General features: G+C 32.6%; 1 non-coding gene across 1 annotated transcript; it reads left to right on the top strand.

Annotated features, from left to right (window-relative positions):
• The first annotated feature begins 2161 nt into the window (after positions 1-2161).
• TRNAE-CUC (transfer RNA glutamic acid (anticodon CUC)) lies at positions 2162-2233 on the top strand. Its single transcript has one exon. It is a non-coding gene; the product is annotated as a tRNA-Glu (tRNA).
• Positions 2234-2987: the final 754 nt, after the last annotated feature.

Below are 2987 nucleotides of genomic sequence, written 5' to 3'. Positions count from 1 at the left end.
ATCTGTCATTTATACGAGCTTTCTTTGTAAAGTTTTGATATTTCTTCAGTCTGCTGAGTAAAGGACAAGAAGTCGAAAGGCCTCACAGTACTCCATTGTTTCTGTTTCCTTCTGTGGATTTTGTCTTTATATATACAGTATATATATATATATATATATATATATATATATATATATATATATATATATATATATATATATATATATATATATATATATATATATATATATATATATATATACATATATATGTATATGTGTATATATGCATATAAATAAAGACAAAATCCACGAAGAAAAAAAAAACACTGGAGTGCTGCGAGGCCTTTCGACTGTCGTCCTTGCTTATCGGGGAAAGGCCTTGCAGCACTCCAGTGTTTCTCTTTCCTTCGTGGATTTTGTCTTTATTTATATATTCATCATGTTCCATTTTTCAGATTTAGGTATGCATATGCATACATATAATACACACATGCATACATATATATATATATATATATATATATATATATATATATATATATATATATATATATATAATATATATAAACATACATATATATACATAAATATATATATATATATATATATATATATATATATATATATATATATATATATATATATATATATGAGGTTATGAAGAAAAGTTATATCCTTTGCAAAACGGCTGTTCCAAATACATTAATAATAAATAAAAATACATAAGCCGTTCACATAATATGCTTTCGATTCTGAACCTAATTGCTCATAAAAGCAAGACCTCAGAGCGCAATGAAATGAACTACTTAACCAGTTCAATTTCAGCTGATATGCTACATAGGAAAGTCTCCCACCAATCGCTAAAGATTAGAATACCATTTACCTTGGTATTTCCCGAGTTTCTCGACCGGTGGTGAACTGCAGAAAAAGGCGAAATCGTTTAAAAAAATACTACAAAACTTAACGGTCAAGCTTTGAGAATGGCAGAGTTAATTGAAGCCTTTTGAACTTTACGATAGACGCACTTACACCCTCTAAACTCTCAAGTATGCGCAGTAAATCTATAAGCACTTTTGCAAACACGATCCTGTACATTAATGATTGTCCGCACCGTGAAAACTCGGGCAAATTAAACTTGTTCACGCACAATTTGGGCGGTAATTATGGGATTAACTAAAATGCTTGTGAGACGGCGGGGAATGCATTAGTCACAATATCAGATTCCACTCTGAAATCGGAATGGTTGACTGGTAAGTCTAAAAAAAGAACATTGAAAGTTACTGGTAGCAGCAGTTTTAAGGATATGAGGGTAAACGCCGCTCTATGGAAATGAAAACTGTTCACTAAACATTAGTACTAGGGAGGAAAGGTTGAAAATTTTGGGAAAGATGGCTCACAGTGCAGGTTAGACAAGGAAGCTAGGCCTAACGGCATCTGCAGAAGTTTGATTGCTTTATAGAGATAAAGAGCCAAGGCTTCTTGAGATAGTTACTGCTGAATGCCTATTTAAAAAAAAGGATTATAGGCAGAGTAAAGAGCATTAACGTCAGGTGTAGGTAAATATACAGAGAATAGGCTCATACTGTTCAGTGTGTTGGTGGCATAGCAGATAGGGAAAAAAGTGCAACCCGAATGTTGTTGGTTTGACAGGTAGGGAAAAAAAGGTGCAACCCGAGAGCTGTTGGATTGACGAAATGGCAGAATTGTTAGAACGAAAAAGCTTCCATTTCTAAGTGAGAGAGAGAGAGAGAGAGAGAGAGAGAGAGAGAGAGAGAGAGAGAGGAAAAAAGCAATAAAGCAAGATTTAAGAAAGTTGGTGGTACCGATGACAATGAGGTACCTCGGGGTATAAAAGTTGTCGCCAGCCTGTGGAAGAATTTGGTCAGGTTAAGCCTCGGTCTAGTTTTTATTTCATGTGGCAGTGACTCGCCTCTTTTCCTCGAAGGAAAATAATCTTATTTGAGGAAACACATTTTTGCTGATAGGCGAAATTCATTTTTGTTCCGTTCTTTTCTTCGCGCAGTTTAGTGAAAACTTAGAGAAGTAGGTCGGTCATTACCGAGTAATGCATTTATCACTTGTCACGGAATCTCTTCGCTATGATACCGCCACTTATGCAGCCTTCATGATAATTATACCTAAAGCAAAGTTAGTTTGTTTTGCTTAACTCTCAAGCAACTCCCGTGTGGTCTAGTGGCTAGGATACGCGGCTCTCACCCGCGAGGCCCGGGTTCGATTCCCGGCACGGGAAGTAGTTTTAAAGTCAATTTAGTGTATAGTATCACCTATACAAATAAAATGGCAATGCATTCTATGCTTTTTTTAATTAAGGCAGATATGTTCAGCATAGGGCTGGTTTATTCATATATATATATACATATATGTGTGAGTTTGTTTCTCTCACTAAGAAATATATATATATATATATATATATATATATATATATATTTATATATAGCACATATATATATATATATATATATATATATATAATATATAAAACAGCCACTTTTCCCACGCCTAAACATCCATGCAACTGTATAATTTTTATAAATACTTCGGTACAAAAATAGTATATACACAAAGTTACAGTGTGTGAGTACTGTATGTTTCTCTCACTATATATATATATATATATATATATATATATATATATATATATATATATATATATATATATATATATATATATATAAATGCAACCATATATTTTTATAAATAATCCGATGCAAAAATAGTATTTACACAAAGTTACAGTCTTCACGAAAATAGCCCTCTAGTCAGGAAACGCCAAACCATCTCTGAACATGTTAAGAAACTTGAATATTTCTTTCTGTCAAGAAAAAACAAATGATAGGAATTTGTTGCGTTCAGTATCGTCCTATTTCGTGAAACTGAACCGAACTATAAACTTCATGAGCGTATCCAGCAGTGTTCTCATTGATTTATGTTCTTTGGAATAGATAAGCAGATAAATATATAGCTTTTGTAATATGAAAACAAAA

This window comes from Macrobrachium rosenbergii, chromosome 8, assembly GCF_040412425.1.
Source record: "Macrobrachium rosenbergii isolate ZJJX-2024 chromosome 8, ASM4041242v1, whole genome shotgun sequence".
NCBI lineage: Eukaryota > Metazoa > Arthropoda > Malacostraca > Decapoda > Palaemonidae > Macrobrachium > Macrobrachium rosenbergii.
The sequence above is the reverse complement of the archived record's forward strand: the minus strand, read 5'-3'. Positions and strand labels throughout refer to the sequence as shown.